The sequence below is a fragment of the Pan troglodytes genome, chromosome 13, assembly GCF_028858775.2.
Source record: "Pan troglodytes isolate AG18354 chromosome 13, NHGRI_mPanTro3-v2.0_pri, whole genome shotgun sequence".
In the NCBI taxonomy this organism is placed as follows: Eukaryota; Metazoa; Chordata; class Mammalia; order Primates; family Hominidae; genus Pan; species Pan troglodytes.
The window spans coordinates 38,256,106-38,282,749 of NC_072411.2; the positions used below are offsets into that span (position 1 = coordinate 38,256,106).

The following is a 26,644-nucleotide window of genomic DNA, read 5'->3' on the forward strand; positions in this document are numbered from 1 at the left end:
GTGAGGGCCCACATCCTGCTTCATAGATAACTGTTATCTCTCTGTGTTCTCACTTGGTAGAAGGGGTGAGAGAGAGCTCTCTGGGGCTTTTTTCAAGGGTACTAATCTTATTCACAAGGGCTCCACTCTTATGACTTAATCACCCCCACAAACTTTCTAATATCATCAAATCAGCGGTTAGAATGTCAACCTATGAATCTTGAGAGGACACAGATATTCAGTCCATGACAGGTAGGGAATGGGGAGAGCTAACAGTCCAGTATGCATTTCTCTCTAGGAAAAACCATTTTTCTTCTGCTTTCAAGTGTACAGTCTGGCTTGGAAGCTCACTTTACATGTCTCTCTTTGGCACATACATGCAAATATAAGAAGACCTCACAGTTTCCTCCAGGGACAATGAGTGGGGACTTATCTTCCTTTGATGGAACTGAAAGGCCTATGAGCTTCCCCAAATAAAGAGGGGAGGGGCTCCAAAGCAAATGGCAGCCTCTGCTTCTAGAAAGCAAAACTAAAAGTCACCCCCAAAGTTAACAATTCCATTACTGAAATTTAAAACAAACAAAACCCCTCTTTACCAGATATTCTACTGTATCCGATGTCCTGTGTTAGGTGTTTTTTTTTTTGAACAAAGTTTTAAAAAAGTTTGGAAGACATCAGAGGTTTAAAGTCTAGTAGAGGAAGAAAGAGTAATAAGGAAACAAAACTGGGGGGCATAGGATAGAGCTCCCTTGTGTGGTATCAGAAGGCAGCCCTGGGAAATGGAAGGAAAGAGAGATTGGGTGAGGGAAGATTGGGTTTGGGCACCCTAGAGGCTTCTTGGAAAAAATGAAATTTGAACCAGACCTGAAAGGATGAATCTGCTTTGGAAAAGCAGAAGGGAGAACATTCAAGTACAGTGTCTTGACCTGCAATGGCTAGGAGGTGTGGATGAACATGTGTTTGTGAGAAGGTGAGGGGACTTAGAGGGCAGCACCAGGTGTCTTCACTCCCTTTCACTAGCTGGGATAGAAGAGACTTCATCTCCTGTGGCAACTCTGGTCAATTGCAGTGGCTGCCTGGAGTGCTGGGCTGAGAACAGTGTTAAGGACACACAGTGCTCAGCAGCGAAGAGTGCTGTCATTGATTAGTGATGTCTGCTGCAGGTGTGGGAGGGGAGAGGAGTAACATGTGTTTCAAGAACATGCCAGTTTTTCCCTAGACACTGTTTGGTGCATATTCCAAAGGACATCCGGTGTGGGGAGAATTTTATTCCTTTTTCCTCTCTTGAATTACAATCAATAAATGCTGAGAGCAACATCTGTGACTTTAAACGCTATCTTATCACCTCTCTGCCAATTTCTCAACTCCAAGTGTGCCAATTCCCCTTTGTCACTTTTCAGGCTGCTCAGAGAAGTCAGGGTCTTTGTCTCTGCTGCCTAGGTGCAGGAGAGAGCAGTCTTTCAACTAGGCACAAATAACAACATTGACTCAAGAGAAGGCTTTGAAGGCACTGAAGAGGGGAAGAGAACAGGGGAAATTCCAGGCACGGACATTTGCTAATACTCATGTGAGTGTGTTATTACATAATGTGTGGCACTGGTCTTGCATTGCCTCATGTCCCCAAGTCTTATCTCTCTATCAAGGTTGTAAGTCCCTTGAGGTCAGAGACTGTGCTGTGTTTATCTTAGGGAGTTGGAGGGACAGGAACTGAGTTCATGCTATTTGTGTCTCTACAATTCTTTGCAGATAGTGGACGCTGTATCCTTCACAGTGATAGATGCTTATAAGATGACTTTTAAATTGCTTTGAGAGTCCCGCTGGTGCCTTGTTTGTTTTAAAAGAAAAATAGAGAGAGGAGTGGAAAGGGAATATTATGAAATTAACCTGTGGTCCTTGAGTCAGAGCAACTGGCAGAATAGAACAATGTGCCATTCACATCACCCCCTTTCTGGGCTTTTTCTTAGGGCCTGAGCCTCCTCTCAATTCATAGGACCTTCTTTCGAGGGTGGAGGAGGATTGTGGGCAGACAAAGAGAGAACTGACTGGATAGGGCACCTTCACAAATGTTTTTCCTGAAGCCTACAGAATGGCATTTTTCTGTTTGTGTTGAAGTTGTCTAACCGGTATTTTCAAATGATGGATTTCTGGAAAATTGGAGCCTGGAGGGTGACTTTTCATAAGATAGGCTCTGATCTTTGATCCATTAAAAAAACTGCATACTGGTAGGAAGACTGCATCGCTGCAGCAAGAAAGTAACCTGGCACACATGGTAAGAAGTTGCTGGGGTGAGTCCATATTGTGGCATTAATGATGAAGTTATATGGTACAATTGTGGAAGGAGCAAGGGTGCTGAGGGCTACATCAGGTCACAGAGAGCAAATGAATTAGACATGTAGAGTATAAAGTGGAAGGCCAGGTTAGTCCAAGTGCAAATGCTTTCTAAAATTAGGAAATAATCTTGAAAGTACAGTACACCTTGACATTAGATGGGAGGTGACATCCACAGAATATTTATAGATATCATTATGTGGGTCTTTGACATTGCAGCTTCTTAAATGATCAATATTTAAATCTTTGGTGAAAAAACGTTATAGCAAATAAGACTGGAAAAATTCTCTTTACTTTCAGATTTTGCATTATAGCTATTTTCCCAGGAGGATTGAGAGATGAATAGAGGGCTTAAGCAAGTCATCCAGCATCGGAATTTAGAGCTTAAAGGGAACACTAGTGTATGAGCTAATCCTACCCCCTTTGGATCGTAGATGAGAACAATGAGACTAAATGGCTAAATGGCTTGAGTTAGTGGCCACACTCGGCTCAGGACTCAGCATTCCTGACTCCAGGTCTAGGCACTGTCCACCTCACCTCCCTGACCTCCGGGTGAATAGGAGCTCAGCTGGTTTTGGTTCCTCTGAAGCCTTTAATGGAGCCCTGGCTATTGCTCTGCTCTGAAATGTAATCTCACTGAATTCCAGTTCCCACACTGTCTATACAATGATGACAGCATTAAGCGACTTGCTTACCTTGAAGGAGAGTTAAGCATGGAAAAAGAGAACATGTCTAAAATCACAGTGAGAGGCTCACTGCAGGAAGGGTGACAGGCAATGTGGAGCTATACTAGTTTTAGTGGAGTGTGGAGATTAAATGTATAGCCTCTGGGCAGGTCACTTCACCTGTTGGTGCCCCAGTTTCCTCATCAGTGAAATGGTGCTAATAATAGAACCTACCTTATTGGGTTCTTATAAGGATCAAATGAATTAAAACACACACACACACACACATACCCCTTAGAAGAGTGCCAAGTATATAATAAGCACACAAAAGGACTCTTGCTAGTACTGATGTGAGTGTGTTATTACATAATGTGTGACGCCAGTCTTGTATTGCTTCATGTCCCCAAGCCTTATCTCCCTATCAAGGTTATAAGTTCCTTGAGGTCAAGGACTGTGCTTCTCCTTATCTCAGGGAGTTGGAGATACAGGAACTAGGTTAGCTTTTATCATAGAAGTCATAAGATGTCTTTTCAAATGAGGTTGGTTGTTGTAGCTATGATTATAACAGCAATAGACTATTGGGCGACTCTCCTCTTGTATACAGTAGCTCATTTCATGTCTCCAATGTCCATATGAACTAGGTATTATAACTACCCACAGTTGTGGATGCTGCTAGTGCTCCACACCTCATCTCCTCAGCCTGGGTGATCAGTTTTTCCCCTCATGAAGGGTTTCCACCTCAAGTGCTTGCTGAGTCTCCCAGCTCTCCTTCTTTAGGGTTTTCTCCTAAGCTGTGGAAGTCTGTTCAGCCAGGAAATGCAAGAGAGCAAATAGTTCCTCTACTAATGAGTGACAAGAGCCTTCTGCCTTTCCAGCATCCAGCACTGAGGTGCATTCTATACCAGGACATCTCAAACTTGAATGTGCACAGGATCTCCTGGTGCAAATTATCATTCAGGAAGTCTGGGATGGGGACTAGATTCTGCTTTTCTAACATGCTGCCAGCTAATGCTGAGGCTGGCCCATGGCCCACATTTTCAGTAGGAAGGTTCTATGGAATTTTCTTTGAAGGTCCCTCAGGGGTTTGAATCAGAATTGCCCACAGTGAGACCCAGCTCAATAGCACACTCTTTATTGATCTTCCCTCCTTCCTTGTCCACTACCTTTCTCTGGCTTCATAGGATCACCTTTCAAATAAATCACCTGCTGCCACCTAAGTCCTTGTTCAGACTTGGCTTTTGGGAGCACCCACAGTAAGACACTCCCCTTTACAGAGGAAGGTCATTGATTCAGGTCACACAGCTCCTAAAGAACTAGGGCTCCAGTATGAGTCTGACCTCCTAGCTCTTTGTACTGTACCTCATTGCTCTTTAGTAGTCTATGACTGCTTTGAGTTTTGAGTCCAGTTTTGGGAATGAAAACCCAAATAACAATGGCTTAAACACAGTAAGAATTCATTTTTATCATATAAGAAGAAATCCTTAGGTATTCAGTTTGTGATACTGATTTGGTAACTCAGGGATTTTAAGATGAGAGTTCTATGAGTCTCTTGACATTTTCCTTGTGGCTGTGAAAGGGCTGCCATGCCTCCAGACACTATCTCTGGATTTCATGAAGGAGGATAATGGAAGACTGAAAGGCAAAAGGGTGCATGACAGCTGAGAATGCCTTCTCCTCCCTTTTAGAAACTTTCTTTGCAGCCCTGCCTAAAACCTTCCACATATGTTTTAAAGGTGAGAACTGTCATGTGGCTATTGCAATCTATAAACAGCTTTGGGAAAAGGTAGTTCTGAATGACTGTTATGTTGCTACCTCAACACAATCACCCTAAGGTCACTCCCTTAGGACATTAATGGAGGGTTTAAGGAGTTCTTTTTGAAGGGTTTTATGTGATTTTTCCAAAGCTTTCTTTGTTCAAGTGTGGCATGAGATGGAAGTGGTGGTGGCAGACTGGGTGGGGCACTGTATCCTCTTTCCGGGCACCTCACTCCCTGGTACCATTTAGGGGTGAGATCTGGCCTAGAGGATTTTTTTGGGGTGGGGTGGAACACACAGTGGGGCTTTAACTCCAGGCTGGGTTGGCTTTCTCCCAAAGTATAAGAACTCAAAGACAGTTTATGACCTCTGGGACTAATTTCCTTCTAAAGACCCCCATCTGGTCATCAGGAGAAATTAATATTCTTTCTATTAACATAAACTTAACCCTATTTATAGCAGACTAATAACACTGGCCTTATTATGCCAAGAGGGCATCAGTCCCTTCCTGCCTGGTTATGCTTCAAAGCTTTCTAACATTGACTCACAGCGAAGGACACGCAGCTCAAGAGGTTTCTCCCTGATCTGTAGTTTCTCATCCCCCCAGCACATCCTTCTATTGTAGTCCATATATCAACCAGACAGATATTAGGTTTTTAAGCAGGTACCTTTCCACTGGCTTGTGAGCATCTGCAGTATCATGACTTAATTCTTATCCTTCCAAATGCCTGCAATTAATCGACTGTGGATATAGCAGTGATACAACCCAGTTCCCTTATCTCCTAGAACTTGGAATCTTTTACCCAAAGCAGGTACTTAAAAATTCCAAGTTCTCCTGGAACTTAGACTCTTTTACTTAAAGTAGGTTCTGTGTGTTGAATTGAATTAGTCATTCAAAGAATGATAAAAATTTAAATATAGAAAGGTCCTTGAAGATGTTTTTCCTCCAGATTTTAAGATCAGCCAGCTTGGGTCTGTCACTGAAATTCATTGTGTGAATATAAACACATTGACTTGTCTCTTTGTCTTCAGTTTCCACACTTATAAAATGGAGCTGATAATCCTGCAAGAGTGTTGAGTACTTACTATGTGCCAGGCACTGTTCTAATTATATGTGTATTAACTAATTTCTTATCATTGAGTTGTTACCAAATGGTAGTGAATTAATACATGAAAAATGCTTAGCATGGTATCTGGCACATGACAAGCCTTCATATATTAGCAGCTGTTATTATAATCAGTTCTCAATTCTTGCCCAAGGTTAATGTTTGTTTTGAGGTCTGTTTGCAGCATCTATTTTCTTCTTCTTTTAAAATTTAGGGGAGTGTTTGTTCATGTTCCAGGCTTTCAGCACCTCCGCCCACCCATATCTATATTCCTGGGCTATCTGCTTTAAATTGTCCCCTCATTCTGTATCCTCCTTCCCATGTGAAAATATTTCCTTTTCTTGGTGGTGCTGGCAGTGGCAAAAGGAGTAGTCCAGGTTTTGCAATGCCCTTAAAATTTCAAAGTCTATCTTTATAGCCTTACTGATATTTTCTTTTCTTCCATAACACCACCAAAAAAAAAAAAAAAAAAAAAAAAAGAAAAACCTGTAAGTTGTAAGAACTGGGTAGAAGGAGGTCATTGTCACAATACACTACTTTCATAAAGTGCTTTGGAGCTTACAAAGACCTTTCACCTATCTTTTCTCACTTAATCCTCTCGGCAGCCCCAGGTGGTCCTCATCGGAATCCTTGTGATAGAATTGGCCAGTAAGTTTTAAAGTCACTTTCAAAGAGTAGGACAACTGTCATAGACAGTCATCTGGTGGATTCTTAGTTTAGATCCTGTAGCAAGCTTGAAAATTGTCACTGTGGGTAACTGAAGGTAGACTGAGTCCTGGACAATGAGCTTCCTGAGGAGAGGAATGATGTCACTCATGGAACATCCCCAGGGCCTGGATCAATAAACTCGTGCTCAATGAGTCAGTGAATAAGTGGTGAGAAAAAAACATTAACATTTTATTATTTGAATAGCCACAACTGAAATTATTCAAATTTTGAAAGTTCAAACTTTTCAGTTCTCAGTGAATTGTCCATTGGAGTAATAACCAGTCACAAACTTGGAAACTCTTAAGCCTCCTTCTTCAGGGGATTGAGGTGTTTATGTGGGGTGGGAAGAGAGGGTTTTAGTTGAGGGAGATCCTCGGCTGGGGTCTTTGAAAATCGGAGTGCATTTTTCAAACTGTACCTACAAAAGTTTGGCCAAGAAAGAGTACAAGACATTCAATGGGAGCCAATACATGAGCTCAATGAAGCCACAGAGCCAAAGATCCCCACACACTTGTGTTTGAAGGCAGACGGCAGACTTCCTGGGTGTCCGACTTTGGAATTCTTTCCTTGTGCGATGTTTTACATTTGACCCAGTTTCCTGGGCAGTCTCTTAATGGTTCTTTGGGATAGAGAGGGAAGGAAGGTTCTGGGAGAATTTTGAGAGTCTGATGACAGCTTTGCACTCACTCTAGAAAAATGCACATATACACATATGGACAGCTCTGCTCCTCCAGATCAGAGGACCTAGTAAAATACCTCCTGTCTCTCCCCATGCTTCCCCCGAAAGAGAGTTGAATTGTCTGGGTTTCTAAATGTTTTTTAATGTGTTCCATTTTCCCCAGCTTTGTCCTCTTTCTGAGAACAATGGTCACTCCACTGTCCAAATTACTCTTTGTGCTATCTTGGGCTGTCTTCAGTTCAGCACTTTGGTAGTGAATTCTGACAGCTGCTGGAGAACGGGGGGGCTCACCCTTGCTCCAGTCACTCCATTAGCTGGGAACCACCTATTGATCATCTGCTCTCCACAGAACAGGACATATTCCTTAGCTTTGGCTACATCCCTGAAGGCATAAAAAAAGAGGTGACGTTGATGCTGGGAGAGTTTGCTGAGAGGATTTAAAAAGTCAGTTGTGATATTTTTGGGGAGGATGGGGCCAGGAAAGAGGAGAAAGAGAGGTGAATTACAGGCATACCTTGTTTTATGGCACTTTGCTTTATTGCCCTTTGAAGCAATTGCGTTTTTTACAAATTGAAGGCCTGTGCAGTCCTGCATCAAACAAGTCTGTTGGTGTGATTTTCCCAGCAACAAGTGCTCACTGCAGTCTCTGTGTCACAGTTTGGTAATCTTCACAGTATTTCAAACTGTTTCATTATTATTATATCTGTTATGATGATCTGTGATCAGTGATCTTTGATGTTACCATTGGAATTGTCTTGAACTGTGCCCGCATAAGCTGACGAACTTAATCAGTAAATGTATGTGTTCTGACTGCTCCACCAACCAGCCATTCCTTCATCTCTCTCCCTCTCCTTGGACCTTCCTATTACCTGAAAAACAACAATATTGAAATTAGGCCAATTAATAATTCTACAATATCCTTTAGGTATTCAAGTGAAAGAAAGGCAAAGTCACTTGATGCTCACTTTAAATCAAAAGTTATAAATAATTAATATTAGGGAGGAAGGCATGCAGAAAGCCGAAATAGGCTGAAAGTTAGGCTTTTGCACTAAACAATTAGACAAGTTGTGAATGCAAAGGAGAAGTTCTTGAAGGAAATTAACAGTGCTACTCCAGTGGACATATGAATGATATGAAAGCAAAACAGCCCCATTGCTGATGTGAAGAAAGTTTGGGTGGTCTGGATAGAAGGTCAAACCGGCCACAACATTCCCTTAAGCCAAAGCTTAATCCAAAAGAAGGCCCTAACTCTCTCCAATTTTATCAAAGCTGAGAGAGGTGAGGAAGCTACAGAAAAAAAAAGTTTGAAGATAGCAGAGGTTTGTCCATGATGTTTATGGAAAGAAACCATTTCTATGACATGAAAATGCAAGGTGAAGCAGCAGTGTTGATGGAGAAGCTGCAGAAAGTTATCTAGAAGACCTAACTAAGACAAATGATGAAGGTGGCTAGCTAAACAATAGAATTTCAATGTAGATGAAACAGCCTTGTTTGTATTGGGAGAAGATGACATGTAGGACTTTCTAAGCTAGAAAGAAGTCGATGCCTGGCTTCAAAGCTTCGAAGGACAGGTTGACTATCTTGTTAGGGGCTAATATAGCTGGTGACTTTAAATTTAAGCCAATGCTTATTTATAATTTCAAAATCCTGAGGTTTTTTGAGAATTATGCTAAATCTACTCTGCTTGTACTCTATAAATGGAAAAGCAAAGCTTGGATGACAACACACCTGTTTACAGCAGGGTTTACTAAATATTTTAAACCCACTGTTGAGACTGACTGCTCAGAAAAAAATATTCCTTTCAAAATACTCATCGACAATACACCTGGTCACCCAAGAGCTCTAATGGAGATGTACAAGGAGGCTAATGTTGTTTCCATTCCTGCTAACACAACAGCCATTCTGCAACTCAGGGTTCAAGGCATAACTCTGATGTTCAAGTCTTATTATTTAAGAAACACATTTGTAAGGCTAGAGCTGCCATAGATAGTGATTCTTCTGATGGATATGGTCTAAGTAAAATTCTTTCTGGAAAGGATTCAACATTCTAGATGCTACTAAACACATTTATGATTCATGGGAGGAGGTCAAAATATCAACATGAACAAGAATTTGAAAGAAATTGATTGCAACTCTCATGGTTGACTTTGAAGGGCTCAAGACTTCAGTGGAGGAAGTAGCCACAGGTTAGGTGGAAATAGCAAGAGAACTAGAATGACAAGTGGAGCCAGAAGATGTGACTGCATTCCTGCAATCTCACGATAAAACTTGAACAGACGAGGAGTTGCTTCTTATGGTTGAGCATGGAAAGTGGTTTCTTGAGATGGAATCTATTCCTGCTGAATATGCTGTGAATACTGTTGATCTGACAACAAAAAATTTAAAATATTATATAAACTTAGCTGATAAGGCAGTGGAAGGGTTTGAGAGGATTGACTCCAATTTTGAAAGAAGTTCTATTGTAGTAAAATGCTGTCAAACAGGAATGCATGCTACAAGGAAAACTTTCATGAAAGAAAGAGTCCATTAATGTGGCAAACTTTACCGTTGTTTTATTTTAAGAAATCACCACAGCCCTCCCAACCTTTAGCAACCACTGCCCTGATCAGTCGGCAGCCAGAAACACTGAGGCAAGACCTTCCACCAGCAAAAGGAGTGTGACTTGCTGAAAGCTCAGATGATTGTCAGAATTTTTTTAGCAATGAAGTATTTTTAAATTAAGATATGTACCATTTTTAGATATAATGCTATCGAATACCTAACAGACTACAGTATAGTGTAAACATAACTTTTATATGCACAAGGAAACAAAAAATTCATATGGCTTGCTTTAGCATCATTTGCTTTATTGAAGTGGCCTGGAACCAAAAATAAATGATTGATGGTTAATGATGTCACTGTGTTTTCTCTCAGATTGTCCTTGCAGGAGATGAGTAATCAAAGGTTCTTGATTTCCATCAAACTGTTCCCTTTCCTGATCCTTGTCTTAATTCTTCTATAGTAATCTACCAGGTTTTTTTGCTTATACATATTCCCAAATTTGTGTATTTTTGGCCAGTAGGGACAAGGCATGAGGCGTACTCTGATTACTTCCCTTCTGCTGGGTCAGTTATATGAGTTTTCCCAGATGGGCTTTTTCCACTCTGAGCTATTGATTGGTTGCCTTTGCTATAGGCTCAGTGATCAAATTTCCTGCTGCTGAGAGAGGGACAGAAAGGAAGAAGAGTAGTTGGTTGAGGCCTTGAGACACGTGGGGCCATCTCCTTAGTTCATTTGCCTTTATAAAAATAACCTGAATGCCTATAGGCCACATCAATAGATGCACCAACATTTGCAATGCAAACATAATTCTAGTGAAAATAATCACACTACAATATTTTTAAGCAACGCTTACTAGGATCCACCTTTATTTAGCAAGGCGCCGTGCTTAGCAGAAGAAAACAAGCTGTTGAAAATATTCACTGGCCGGGTGCGGTGGCTAATGCCTGTAATCCCAGCACTTTGAGAGGCCAAGGCGGGCAGATCACCTGAAGTCAGGAGTTTGAGACCAGCCTGGCCAACATGGTGAATCCCCATCTCTACTAAAATACAAAAATTAGCTGGGTGTGGTGGCACACACCTGTAGTCCCAGGTACTCGGGAGGCTGAGGCAGGAGAATCACTTGAACCCAGGAGGTAGAGGTTGCAGTGAGCTGAGATAGTGCCACTGCACTCCAGTCTGGATGACAGAGCGAGACTCTGCCTCAAAAAAAAAGAAAACGTTCACTGTTAGCTTCTGTGTTATTGCTCCATGGAGAGACCTGCAAATACTCTCAGGCTTCCTTCTTCCTTCCAGAGGACTGAGGCTCCCTTTTGATTTATATCTAACCTCTACACTTGAACTGCCTCCTTGTGTTGGAGGATCAATTTAGAATCCATACCTTCAACTCTTCAAGTGTTTTCTTTTCCCGGCATGTTTTTCAGTTCACTTGCTTGACTCAATGACAGCCGTTCGTCAGCCATTTCCAATTTTACTTTGCTTTCACACCGTAGTAGAAATGCTACACTTCTAGTTATTTTTACAAGTATCACCTTAATACTCAAAATGCCCTCTAAAGTTTATTGAGGCCCTCAGGGTCAGAAATATGAGCTCGAGTTTTTGTTGGGCTTGACCTATTGACCCATGAGAGCAGCTGGTGTGGTTCCTACAGCTGCCCTCCGCTTGTGGAGCCTTTTACCCACAGGAGCTGCCTTTGATGGACTTTTCTGGGAGGAGGGTTATTCCCGAATGGATTTCTCTCTGAAGGCCCCACCAGGTCTGGCAGAGAAAACAATGATAAGGAGAAGGCAAACAGAGAGCTGAAGGATTGCTTCACAAGAACAGCAAGAACAACTACAATGAGGAAAATCGCTTTGAAGTGAAGTGAACCCCTGAACTTTCTCAGTTATTCTAACAATCAGAGGGAAGGGTGGAGGACCACAGCGGCAGAAGAGACGGCAGTGCATTTGGGCAGCGCTGAATGTGGGCCTTTGCTAGTTGCACAGTGAGTGCCAGGTGTCCTGCAGCTCAGAATCCTCTCCTCCATCCTCTGAGTTCTATTCAAATGTCCACTAAAGCACTTATTGGCTGATCCCATTAGGCTGAGTTAATTTACTTCCCCTGGCTAGAGGGATCCTCAAAGATAAGGACCTCCTCCTATTTGTCCCTGAATCCCCAGGGCCTGGCCTAATGTGGGACCCAATAAACATTGGTAAATGCTGCTGTGGCATCCTGCACCCACTACCATCTCAGTACTCTCATGCCGTGTTGTGAATTCTCTTTACTTCTCTGCCCCCCCACCATGCTCTGTGAGAACTCAGGCAGCTGGGGTCCATTTCTTTCTTTCTTTCTTTTTTTTTTTTTTTTTGAGACGGAGTCTCTCCTGTTGCCCAGGCTGGAGTGCAGTGGCTTAATCTCAGCTCACTGCAACCTCCACCTTCCGGGTTCAAGTGATTCTTCTGCCTCAGCCTCCCGAGTAGCTGGGACTACAGGCGTGTGCCACCATTCCTGGCTAATTTTTGTATTTTTAGTAGAGATGGGGTTTCACCACATTGGCCAGGCTGGTCTTGAACTCCTGACCTTGTGATCCGCCCGCCTTGGCTTCCCAAAATGCTGAGATTTTAGGCGTGAGCCATTGCGCCTGGCCTGGGGTCCATTTCTTAACACCTTTGCATTCCCAGAACCTTGAGGAGTGCCCAGGGCATGGGAGGCTGTCATCTGTGCATGCAAAGTATACAGGAGGCCTCAGCTGAATAAGACAGTCATCCAGGCTCTTTCTCCCACCTTGCTGACATCTGAAGGGAGTCACCATTCCTTTGGCCTGTAAAGTCACCTTTACTGCTACGAAACCGCCTATAAAAAGTTGGAACCAGGCAGCTATTTTAGATGCCTCTGGTGAGGTGAACTGAAGAAATAGTTAAGCCTTAGAAGGCCTGAGTTCTAGTTCTCCACTAGTTAACTATGTGATCTTGGGTACGGGAGTTACTCATAGAATGTGGTGACAATAATACCCATGATATCTACTTCATTGAATTTTTATTTTTTATATTTTTAGTGGCTTTTAAAGAAATAGAAAAGTAATGCATGTTTATGGTAAGAAGTCATACATTGTATATCATGGGTTTTCTTATTATAATGTTTTGCTGGGGCCATGTCCTCTGCTCCTTAGATTTCCTATTAGATACAAAAGTGAGACTGCAGACCTGACTGATTCTTTGTGGAGGAAACTTTCGATCTTGTGCCTGCTCTCTATCCAGCTCCCTGCTATTCAAACTGCTTCTTGAAGTCTTGACTTCCTCAGCTGTAGTTTAAAGAAAGTTCTTTCCCTTCCAGACTAGCTGTAGGGGAGCACAGCTTTTGCATAGAATTCAAGGTGGGGGCTTCAGAGAGATGGCAAGGGAGGGCAGCTCTGTGCCCCCTCAGCACTCCCTGGCAGGAGGCCCGTGATGTGATATCCCAGGGACCCTGGGTGTGCGTTTGTTTGTTCTTGGTTTCTAGGCTTCAGTGAGGGTTATTATCTTATTGTTTCCTGTTCCCTTGGCCGCACGTCAATTCTGTCTGATGCCTACACCTTCGAGGTCTCTGTTTTGACACGCGGTTTGTGGCTGGGAACCCCACAGTGTCCCGAAAACATTTGCTTGACCTGTCGGGGACATCCTTCTCCTTTTTAGTGAAACAACGCCTTCCAGAGCACAAGGGCTTGAGGGCTTTGGACCTTTCCAGCAGTGTCAAATTTAGATTCCAAATGTCAATCTTGCCGTGGCTTCATCCTTGACTTCTCTTTCTTGAGAATCTATGCTCTTTGGCTAACAGCTAAGAGCCAGTTAGCTGCCTGCTTTCACAGTTGTTGTCTGTGGAAATTTGATATCAGCTGTGAAGTGTGTGCCTGGTAATGAACACAGTACAGCTTTGCAAGCACTGTAGCTCATGGTGAAGTACTGCAGGCAGATTGGACAGGGTTTCAGGAGAATCCTGAATTTAACTTGGAGAGGGGTCTGTTTAGGATGTTAATCTGCGTTTCCTGTCCTGGAAGACAAAGCACAGAAGGTCTGGAAAATAGCCTGTGTTTGGCTTTGAATGCCAAACAGGTGCTGACACTGAGCCTTTTCCACAGCTTCCCTGGGACAACACCTAAAGAATTGGTCATTAAAAGGAATCCCTGAGATGATGCTTCCCATCTTCTGGGGGGTCCTAGCTCCTCTTTGGGAAATAGGTGAAAGCTGTGTTCCCGGGAACATGCATCAACATGCTTACTGTTTTGCACTAGGGTCTTATTTTCATCTCAGGGAGACCCACTGGACCAAAGTCTCTAGCATCGTCATAGCTTGCACACAAAATGGATCACACTGGTCATTTCCCCACCTTTGACACAGCGTCCACTCTCCTGTGGGCTGTGTTTGTGTACTTTGAGCAGTCTCGGTTACATCTTAAAGCCAAATGCTCATCAGATGCAGGAAGCACCCAATCACTCTGCAATGAGGAAAACTTAATATAGCTGTAAACATTTTATATGGGTCTTTACTACTGTTATTTAACTAAGTCTCACATTACTGTGCACCTGGGGAGCTGTACTGTGCAGCTGGGTGACAGATAGATGGGTCAGGAACAGGAAGGGACCATTAGGAGTTCAGTGTGTTTGGAAGCAGGCTAGCTTCGAAATCAGACAGACTCGGGCTTGACTCTTGGCTCTGTCCTGTAAATCATCTGACCTCTTGGAAACCTTACTCACCTCATCTGCAGAATGGGATCAACACAATATGAACGTCAGCAAGATGAAGATTCATTAAACAATGTGTGCAAAAACCTTCCTAGAGTGTCCCATCAGTGTTTATGTAGGAGTGCCCCACTTGTGCAGAGCCTGTGGCTGGTCGGACATGGACTGCCCTGGCTCTGGTGTCAGCCCTGGCGCCAGTGCTTCATGCAGCTCATGTGCAGGTTTTTTCTTCCTTACTTGGGTTTCCTACTTTCATGCTCAAGGTTTGGCCATCCTGAGAAATGCTGATCTCCTTATATGGAGAGGATTTTGTGGCTCTGCTTGGGGCATGGGGGTTGCTATATAGCAGATGTGGGTGTGCAGACATCCCCCTAACCTTTTTTTCCCTGGAGGTTGCTGTGGCCAGGCCTCTCCTGTTCAGGGGAGGCAGCTGGCTGCACAGAAAGGTTTGGTATGGCAAGAGCTGGTGAAACCACCAGATCCATATAGGGATTAGGCCCTAGACTTGCTATTTTCGTGTGTTCCTCAAATGAGCTCAGGGCATAAAGGCACAATTTAGGAAACCTCATTTCTAAATACTTCCATCTGTGCTGTATATTGAGATACAAAGGTTAAAGGAAACTCTAAGGGAAAATTAAATTCATGAAACAGATAAATCAAGTGTTTTGATTTTCTACCTACCTACCTACTTACCTACCTACCTACCTACTATAGATAGTAATAGAGGCTCTCCATATCCAGAAGGATGTTTGTTTATATACATCCATTATTATGGAGAGAAAAAACACTCTTCATCTCCCCAATCTGTCCATTTGTCCATCCATCCATCCTTCCGTTTGTCCATCCATCCATCCCTCCACTCACCCATCTGTCACACCTACTATATTCAAGGTACTGTGAGGACTAAAAGATTTTAAGTATCATGGTTGTCTTTTGTGTGGACCCATGTTAGGGTAGTGCTTGAGTCCTTAGATTTTGGAGTCCAACAGACAACCTTGGGTTCATAGTTCTGCTCTTCATTCACTGAGGAAACTTCTGTAGATTATTTACTGATTGAAACTACAGTTTCCTTATGAAAAAAAGGAGGATAAGAATATCCTCCGTGAGGAGCAAATGAAATAATACATATGAAGCAATTTGCCTCAGTTTGGGTGTGTATTAAATCCTCATAAAAGTAACTGGCACAATGTGAGACTATAATGAAGGCTCACTAAATAGAATATAATTGCATAGTTGGTCTAGTGGCAAAGACAAAGCACCTCTGAAATGTTTCCATATTATTTCACTTGTAAACATTTAAAGTACTTGCAAGTTTCAGGCATACACTGTGTGCATGCATATGTGCATTCATGCTTTGTGAGCATATGTGTATGTGTGTGTGTGCATGTGTAACTCAATGGGGAAGACTTGCCCTACATGCTTTTGGTGACAAATTCTTAATTTAGATTTCCAAGTGGCAATTTTAGAAGGTATTGTCTTCCTTCCCAACACCAGTTTTATAATATATAAGTCCTTTGGGGATGTATATTTCAGTTGTGTTCTTCATGTATTCTTTGTTATTAGTAGTTCCTTTTGTTGTCTTGGTTGATACCATTTTTTGGTAAAGAATCTTGTCTTTTCATTGGTGTAGGTAAGGACTTCGTGACCAAAAACTCAAAAGCAAATGCAACAAAAACAAAGACAAATAGATGGGACTTAATTAAACTAAAAAGCTTCTGCACAGCAAAAGAAATAATCAGCAGAGTAAACAGGCAACCATGGAGTGGGATAAATCTTCACAACCTAGACATCTGACAAAAGACTAATATCCAGAATCAAACAAATCAGCAAGAAGAAAACCAAACAATCCCATCAAAAAGTGGGCTAATGACATGAATAGACAATTCTCAAAAGAAGATACACAAATGTCCAACAAACATGAAAAAATGCTCATCATTACTAATGATCAGGGAAATGCAAATCAAAACCAAAATTCCGTACCACCTTACTCCTGCAAGAATGGCCATAATCAAAAAAGCAAAAAATAATAGATGTTGGTATAGATGTGGTGAAAAGAGAACACTTTTACACTGCTGATCGGAATGTAAACTAGCACAACCACTATGCAGACAGTGTGGAGATTCCTTAAAGAACTAAAAGGAGAACTACCATTTGATCCAGCAATCCCACTATTGGGTGCCTATCCAGAGAAAAAGAAGTCATCATATGAAAAAGATACTTGCACATACATGCTTATAGCAGCACAATTTACAATTGCAAAAATATGAAACCAGCCAAATGCCCATCAATCAACGAGTGGTTAAAGAAATTGTGGTATATATACCATGGAGTACTACTCAACCATAAAAACGAATGAAATAATGGCATTTGCAACAACCCACACGGAATTGGAGACTCTTATTCTAAGTGAAGTAACTCAGGAATGGAAAACCAAACATCTTATGTTCTCACTCATAAATGGGAGCTGTGAGAATGCAAAGGCATAAGAATGATACAATGGACTTTGGGGACTCAGGGAAATGGTGGGAGGGGGTGAGAGATAAAAGACTACACACTGGGTACAGTTACACTGCTCAGGTGATGGGTTCACCAAAATCTCAGAAATCACCACTAAGGAACTTATCCGTGTAACTAAATACAACTTGTTCCCCCAAAACCTATTGAAATTAAAAAAAAAATCATTCCATTAAAAAAAAACAGTTGTCTTTTGTGCCTGGATTGTCAATGATTATGGCTATTAACAGTTTATTGCACTTCGCTATTAGTCAAGTATTCCTTCTCAATATTCTGATTTCTCAAATATCCTTATTTCTATCATGGTTTTATTTAGACTCTTCACATGTATCCTTCTTGTAAAGTCATTAAGAAAACAGTATTCAAGCAAACGATAAAAAGGAGATTTGACTTCTAGGCACTAGGAGGAAGATTTTAATGTCTTGATAAAGGATACTGTGGAAGAGATTCTGTCTTCAGTCGGAAACTGTTCTGTCTTGGAATAATCACTGCTGGAGGGAAGGTCCCAACTCTCATACCAAATATTTCCCATTTATTCTTACCAGGTTGGTTCTGACAGATACTTTATCTCAAGTGTCTTTGCAGCAAATCCTAAAGGCATATCTAGAAGATTATTTAATAACATCTGGAAGCACAGACAAGAGAGATGATAAAGGAAATCAAGCAATCCAAATGAACTGAGCAAATCTGGGACATGACATCCTAGACCTTGCTAGGAGCGGATAATGGTGCTTTCAGCCAACTGCGGGGAAAGGGATTAGGAAAAATAAGCTAGGAAACAGACCACCCAGGCTGAGATGCTCATTCTTGTTTTACAATTTAAAGTGTAAAGGAAATCCAAATTAATTTCTCAGGATAGCATCACCTGCTTTGTGTCAGGGAACAAACAGTGAGTCAGAAGTGTCATATAAAACCCAATAGCAACGAGTTGATTCTGCACCGAGGTTTGCAGAATGGGAATGCGACTTCCCTGGCTCCATGACTTGATTCTGCACTGACGTTCACAGAATGGGAATGCAACTTCCCTGGCTCAATGGCATGTTGACGAGAGTCAGAGCTGAAGACCAGGGAGCCTGGGGGTGGTATCTATTGGAATTTTTCAGCCTCACTGATCAAAGTAGCTTGGATGAGATGGAAAAGGGCCAGAGTTCAGGCGTGGGGAAATATAGCTGGGTCAGAAGGAGTTTCATTGACAACTTAAGGAATAGCAACTCCTCTGGTATTCAATATGTAGGTGAAGCTAAAGAGGATATTGGGAATGTGTGCAGGAAGCCTCATGCAAGAATGTTCACAGTGGCACTGCTTGTAATAACAAAAACATTGGAATTAACTCAAATGTCCATCAAGCAGAGACTGGATAAATGTACGGGGGTGAACTTGCTTAATGGAATAATAGACAGTAATGAGAGTGGAATAAACAAGAGCTACATGTATTAACATGGATGACTTTTCAACTGCACAATGCTGAGCAAAAGAGCAAACAGAAGAAAGAAAATGTGTGTATAAAGAAAAACCATGCATATCAAGTTTAAGAAAACGTGAAACCATACTATATATTGTGTATCCAATTGTGACTGGATATAGACATACTGAGTACAAATGTTTTAAAATGCATGGGAATAATAAAAACCAAATTCACTTTAGTGGTTATATTTGGGGAGATGGAGAGGAGACGTGACCAGGGAGGGGGTACACAAGAGATGCCAATTGTATTAATGTTTTATCCTTTAACGTGGGCAGTAGGTACATAGATGTTTTGTTATATTACTCTGTAGTTTTTTTGTAAGTCTGAAATATTTCACAAGAACTTATCATCCCCCTCCTATCCACACAGAATTTTTAAAGAATCTAGAAGATAGCGTTTCTGAGGAAGGAAAATGGGTATGTTGGAGTGTTACAAAGAGAGATAAAGTGATGTAGTGTCTTGCAAGAGTAGGTGCTTAATATATGTATTTGCTGAAATTAACAAAGTTTGGGAAGGAAAGTAAACAGACCCAAAGAGTAATAGAAAAGACGAATGAAATGAAAGGGCTCTGGGGAGAGAAAAGTTTGGATCCAGTGATGTGTGGAAGATAGCAACACACACAATAAAGCAAAACGGGAGGATCGGTGAGTTGGATGGATGCTGAAAACAAGCCAAACTCCCCACTTCCTCAGCCTCAGAGCTTGGAAGGAGCTTCTGCTGTGTTGGGAATTCCTGTTGCCAGAACGTCATCTTCTAGGTGCTGCTCATCAGGATGTCGTAAATGGTTTCTTAACAAAATTATTCTTGCGAAGAGAAAGGGAGAAAGAAAATGCATTTGAGTTTATCCATGCAAGAAGGTCATCAAAAAATGGCGATCAGCCTGAACTTTTTTGCTGAACTAAGAGAGTTCCTTTAGTCATTTTTCATGAAGTTCACAGTGTGATTTTTATTCTATTTTGTAGATCATATTTTCCTGTGATCTACAAGGTGACATACAGCTTTGATAAGGATGTGATCAGCATTCTGGTTTAATAATTGGCATACAATGGGTTTTTTGGAATTGCATCATATGTCTTCAGTATTATTATTTCTTTGCTTGGGTGATTTATTCTCCTGGATTCTGAGAACACAAGTTGGGCTTTTAGAGTTAGCAAGCTGAAAAATGTTCATTTTTAAACCTGTTACTCCATAAAGTCGGCTGTGCCCTGAGCTCCTTTGATGTTGCTCAGTAGACACTGCGAACGTTTCAGACAAATTCATTTTTAACTGCTCACTGAGGGCTTTGTGATTATCATCTAGTCATTGTTCTAACCATTGGGACAGACCTTTGCTGAACAATGTTGAATTAATCAGGCAGAACAGAGCTCGAATCTCCTCATTCCTTTTGTCTGTATGAACTGAGCCCTGGACTGACAGCACGTAGAATTCTGGGGCTTAGGGAGCTTCTGCCTGTGCTTTATTTTGTTGTTTTATTCAATTAAAAATTAATTTTAGTTTGTTCTCTTTCTCCTCCATGGCTCAAACTATTAAAGATAGTTCTGAGGAAGGAAATGCAAAATAGCAAGAAATTGTTCTGCTTGCCAATGGCCCGGGCCCTCTTGCTTTCTAGGTTAAAAGGACTGTTTGGGGGAAATGAAGTTCTGTCTCTCTAACGACACTGTTTAGTTTTGCATCCTATTTTAGTTGGAGGGTGAAATGAACCAGATCTGTTTCTAGCCAGTCTGACTCTTTGATTCCAGATTGGGGCATCTTCAACAGGGTTTTATATCCTGTTGGAATGCAAGGCTATTTTAAGAAATCCCTATTGGATTGAGAAAAAGCACATAGTATAATTATGGTGACCAAACCACGTGTCCCAGATTTTCCAGGATGTTCCCCAATTTCATGTAGTTTCAGTCTTTTCAATAAAGTAAGTGCATTTTGTATGCATCAACATGGAGCCTGATAAAGGGTATCTTTGTGTATGTAAGTGTGTAAAATAAAAATAAATATATATAAGTATATATATTTTATATAAATAAAAGTGTATATACCCACTTTTTTGCTGTGTGTATTCATTTAAATGAAATCTTTTTTAGGATCTTGTGGTTTCAGAATAGATGATCAGTAAGTATTGCAAAAATAACTGTCAAGGTCCTAACTAGCTGAGTGACCTTGAACAAGTCAGTTCCTGTCTCTGGATCTCATCAGTTCCTCACCATTCTGGCACATAGCAGGATCTCAGTAACTGTGCTGTTGAAAACCAAATGCCAAGCCCTTTCAGAATTCTCAGTCTTTGTCTTTACTTCTCCTTCTGTGTGTTCCATACTGCATGGCCTAGTCCATTGTACTTGCCTCAGTCTTCATATTGTATGATCTTTTACTGTTGTCTTGTAAGCTTCACTCCTAGGCTGCAAGAGGCTTGAGGGCTGGGATGGGTCTTCACATTTAAAAAATCTCTATGGTTTAGCACAGTGCCAGGCAGATATAAAAAAACAAACTGAAGGAAATACACCAAAAAGATGAGATAATAGATGACAATAAAAATGTATTCTTCATACTTTTTCATATTTTCCATTATTATTATTATTATTATTATTTGAGACAGAGTCTCACTCTTGTCACTGAGGCTAGAGTGCAGTGGCACAATCTTGGCTCACTGCAACCCCTGCCTCCCAGGTTCGAGCAATTCTCCCGCCTCAGCCTCCCGAGTAGCTGGGATTACAGGCACCCACTATCATGCCCAGCTAATTTTTGTATTTTTGTAGAGATGAGGTGTCACCATGTTGGCCAGGCTGGTCCTGAACTCCTGACCTCAGGTGATCCACCCGCCTCGGCCTCCCAAAGTGCTGGGATTACAGGTGTGAGCCACTGCACTTGGCCCATTATTTTATTTTATTTTTAATCATAAATAGTATTACTTAGAGAATGATAAAAACAAAAACAGTAAGTGGTATTTTTTTCGAACACTCAGGATCGGAGAGGATCTGAGAAGCATGCTGTACATGTTTCCACCCCAAGGCCAATGTAGCATCCTTGCCTTAGCTTCCAATGTGCAAGAACAGCTGGCTATTCCTAGGGCTTTCCCACAAGCCCCAGACACACTGTTGTGAGGGGCGGCCACGTGGGTGTCACAGCTGGGAACTGGTTCTACTGCGGCCTGTCCCTTTTCAGGGATTGATTTGGGCTGTGTTACGGTAATCAAGCACAAACCAACAGTTATGTGGGATGTCTTATATATACCAAATACCCCTGCAGCTGGAACGCACTCAATTATCTTGACTGCCTTGGGGCTGAGCTGAGTGATGCAGCCAGGCCCTGTGCTAGGTGCGAAAGTGACTCAAAGGAGCCAGGCTGTGTGTTTCATGCTGTTTAGCAGTTTGCAAGCTAGTTGGGCTAATAATATGTGTGCATTCAAAGCTAACCAATATCAGAAGGCAGTATTTAAGCTTCAAAATGAATGGTAAAGAAAGCCAAGTGGGCCACAGGAGTTTCTAGGAGGTAGAGAGGGTAGGAGGGCTGTGTAAGAAGGTGGTGTTTTGAGATGGGACTTGACCCAGGGTCTCCAATGGTGGCGAAGAGGAGGCAGGCCTTCCAGGGAAGGAAACAGCTTGCAGAAAAGCCTGGCAGTGGGAGTAAGTTTGGCTTGTGTATTTCATTTAGGGGTGGTGGGGAACTGAGTGATGGATGGGGACAGAGAAGAAAATGTGCAGCCGCGAATGGGAAAGTGATGGAGACGTGGGTATAGGCCAGGTCTGGGAAGGTTGTGAGAGAAGGACAAAGGTGGAGCCATGAACTGGAAGGTGGTATGGGCCCTTGTGTGGCTCTCAGGGGAGGAGGTGCTCTAATGTAACCACTCTGGGCCACAGATTCTTCCCATATGTGGAAATGTGGTATGAACCCTGTTAAGAACATGGGCCATGGGTGAGATGCTTGTGTTTGATTCCTGGCTCCACATCGTATCACCTGTTTGAGACTCAATTTCCTTATCTGCAAAATGGGGATAATGAAGCCCCTTCTCATAAAATTGTTCTGAGGATAAAGGAGATAATCCATATAAAGTGTTTAGCATAATGTCTGGCACATTGCATGTGTCTAATAAATCGCTGTTTTATGCAAGTGAATATTAGTACTTATTTCATCAGTATGGTAAAAATGGTAGTAAATCTAGAAAAACCAAATATCAAAATAACTGGAAATTATTCTATTAAGAGAATGAACTTGAGAATGCTTCAGGGAGATCTTTGTTGGAAAGTCCCACTCCAATTCTACAATTTGGCTCCATTTACTGTGGCTTAGCTTTTGTGAAATATTTATGTTGGCAGGTTACTCAACTATAATTTTTGTTCGTTATCCCTCTAAGCTTGGTGAGGAAGATTAGTCTGTTTATCTTATATTGCAGAAGACACATGTAGATATAAATGCACTGCCATTTAGTTACAACATCTCTTCCATTAGCATTTACCGTGGTTGTCAGCCAGACTTCTCTGGGGTGGAGGGGAAGAGAAGGGGACAAAGGGGTCCGTGAGTGATGGTGGTCGGGCAATTTTATACTGTGAAGAAGAAGGTGGTGGAAAATTTGGAGGCACCAGGGTGGTTTCTGCTTCGCCAGACTTAAGACTTAGCCTTGGAAGTCCTTGCAGAAGATTAGGAATGACCAAAATTGCTAAAACAAGACTGGCAAAGCAAACCAAATACCTCACACTCTTTAAAATATTAGTCATTCCTTCGGATGCTATAGTTTAAATTCTCCCTAATTAAAATTAACAACCTTTGGGGGACATTTGAGTGCCATTATCAGTGGACTTCTTAGTGGAGAATTATTTTCCAAGCCAAAGGACAACACCCCCAAACTTGGCTGCTACTTGACATTCCTGTGTGCCGGACTTACGTGAGTCTTTTTAACTAATGACAATGGTGAGCTGAGAAGGTCCTCCAGGGGATATGACTCACAGTGACTCAGGTGCACCAGAGCCTTGATCTAGCCCTATTGTTTTTCGTCAATAGGCCTTTGCCATGATCCAGCTGGAATATCAGTGGAATTGAGCTGGTCACGATAGAAGGAGAGGCCATTCAATGCCAGTGCTCTTGTGAGATGCCTGGTAGTGCCGGTTACCTCTGCAGTGGCTGGCCCTGGTCTATGTGTGCTGGCTAACCACATAGATGATGGTGGCAGTGCCTAATGGTCCAGGCAGATGGGGGCCTGAACGAGCAGAGGGAAGGCATCAAACACATCTCAGGGCACAGCCTTGACAACATCAGATGCCTCCTAGGTTCTTCTCATACATAATAATGAAACTTTTCCACAGCCCTGCAAAGCACTGGTTGCTGTTTCACATGGGACAAATGCCTGTGTTGACCCTCAATCTCTAGCCCACGGAGCTGACCTCCTGTGTCTTCTTCACTACCCCTCTATAGGGCTTTTTACTCCCATTTGAGAAAAGAATGATGCCTCCATTTAGAAGGAAACATACGGCACCCCAGGCTGGGCCTTTTGTATTTGGCTCAAGAGCTGTGCAGTGTTTGTTTTTTCCCTGCCACACATCCATTTCCCCTTCCTTTAGAAGCAGCATTCTAATTTTCCTTGGGGTCAGCATCCCTTCCTCAGCCTTAGCCAATGTGTGGGCCAGATAGAGCTGACCCCACCCTCTGGAGTACTGGTATATGTGTGTGACCTAGGTCCGGCCAGTTGGCATCATAGTGCTTGTTTCAGAGATGGACACATATAAGTCAAGCTGGACCGATGGGTATTAGCTCTGGGGTTTTTTATGTAACTATTGACAAAGAGGTGCTTGCTTTCCTCTGGGGCTGCTAACTTGGTAGGGTATAAAGTTGGAGCTGCTGGTAGATTATCTACATGAATAAATAAGAAGAGCTTGCCCAGAGAATAAAGTAAAACCGAGAGGCAGAGGGAGAGAGACATGTTCCTGAAGACAGTGTTTGAGCACCTGGGTACCTGAATGTGGATCGTTTAAAAAATTACACAAGCCAAATTAATAAGCTGTTTTGTCTGAACCATTTTGAGCTGGTGTTTTTGTCACTTACAGCCTAAATAATTTTGGATAATAAAAAGTTCATCAAAGAGGTGTACAATTAAATTTAGGAACTTTGAGGCTGCAGTGCTGTGATCCCACCACTGCACTCCAGCCTGGGTGACAGAGCAAGACACAGTCTCAAAAAAATTTTTTTTTAAGGAACTTGTATTTTCCTGAGGACTGTGCCTTCACATATTGTCTGTGGTACTAGCAGTCTACCACCTACCCAGGGACCACAGAAATCTTGGGTGGCAGAAACGGGCAGTACTTTTACATCTCCGATACCTGTGGCTTTTGGCCACCTCGATTTTAGAGAAGAGAGTCATAGGTAATGTTTAGTTGAAGAACTTTCCTCAACCAATATTTTCCAGATAACTTATATTTTTCTTACTTGTTTTCTGTAATATTGAAAAAGTGTCCAGGCAAATACTGACCCTCTGGGCTATATAGAAAAGGTATAGAAATCATTCACTGGAATGGAAAGTTGAGTGTATTCTGAGCTTTAATGGATCTGAAACATTTCAGGAGAATATCACGGAGTTCTGGAATCATCATTTAAGCATAGGACCTTAGAGTCCTGTTCTGGTTGAACCTCTTTATCCCAGAGGAGAAAAGATTCAGAGAGACAAAGAAGTTTCGCTTAAGGCTCATGGTGAATATAGTTGCAGACAATCAGTACAAATGAAGAGGAGAGAGGGTCCCGCTGAATACCTCATAAAGACCAGAAACTAGACCCTTTGCTTACTGTATTATAACTCTTTGAACAGATTCCCAGCTGAAACCATCAGAAGAGATGATTGGACTCACTGCTGAAACATCCAGCAGTGTGGCCTAGCTTCAGGTAAAGATGGATCCAGGAGTTTGGAATCAAATCCTAAAGACAAAGTCTCTTTTTTTTCTCTGTGTTAATTGTGCTGCTTTCCTTTGTGTTGGTTTTAATTCCCCAGCAGGTTCTGTCCACATGGTAGCTTCTGGCAGCTGTTAAGATTTTGTGCTACCAGATTAGTAATTCCAGTTGATGAACAGCTTATATTTCCCAATAGTTCCAGCAGAATCTCAGGAGTCATGTTTGTGGGCTCCAAAAGGGTAACTCCTGAATCAGTCAGTATGACCAGGGGTTTGCTGTCAGCATCATGGGCCAACTCAAATCAGCTGAGTGGAGACTGAGAGTAGGAGAGGGGTGGGCAAGGTGAACATGCTGTTACCTGGAGGAGGAATCATTGCCAGAAACACTAGAGGGCCACTACTCTTACGATGGGCAAGGAGGAGGTGGGGTGGGGGAGGGCCAGAGATTTTCTTTCAGGAGCTAAATCCCAGGGCTTAGTAATGGTATTTGGCCTTAAGCCTGCAAATGGCACTTTCATCCAGCAATATAAGCCCTGAAGTTTTTCTCAGCTGCAGAGAAGAGGTTTCCAGGAGGGTGTCAGTTTGGCCCTTGCTGGTGGCCTGGCCTCTGCTAAACATCTCGGCCGTGCTCCTCCATTTTCTGGCCATGATAAGGCACCCCGCCAAGCATATCTCAGACAAATATCTGTATTGTTTGTGGTGTGATTGTGACTTCCTGTCTTCCAATTTAGTTTTCTGCCTTACTTTTCACTGTCTGGGTCATTTGATACTACATCTGGCACTTCCTGTTTTTTAAGACTCTGACTCTAGTCATCTGACTGTAGAAAACAGAGGTCAACTTCTTCATAAGTGATGCCAGCTTTAGTCACTTGTTTTGGTATACTAGTTGAGATTTGCGTAAGGAAAATTGTCAGGTGTCTGCTGGTTTTCTTAGCCTCAGACACTTCCCTATTTATAAGTTTTTGTTTTTCAGACATTGGGACTTTCTCCCCCTTGTGTGGATGTGGTGGGAGTGGGTGATCTCTGCCCTGTCCCTACAAATAATTCAACGGTGGTTCTCTCTCTCTTAAGGAGAACTACCAGTCCCATAGATGCAGCTCTAGAATGAGGGTGCTTTGGGCATAACAGGCTCAGCCATCCTTCTGGTGTCTCGCCCTGTCTCCTTTCCCATCCTTGGGTTCACTTCTCTCCCTTTTTCTCTCCACTTCAAAAGTGGTTAGCTCCAATTAAATACCTGGAGTTGGGACAGCAGAAAAGCTGCTAAATGCAGATTTGCTTTTTCTCACTAAAGAAAGAGGAACATTTTAGTCACTAATTTTCACTTCATTTAACCTTTCTTTCCACAGAATGGCCT

General features: G+C 42.2%; 1 pseudogene; it reads right to left on the bottom strand.

Annotated features, from left to right (window-relative positions):
• LOC129143268 (syncytin-1-like) overlaps nucleotides 1–26,644 on the bottom strand; it is a 43,663-nt pseudogene that overhangs the window by 10,639 nt on the left and 6,380 nt on the right.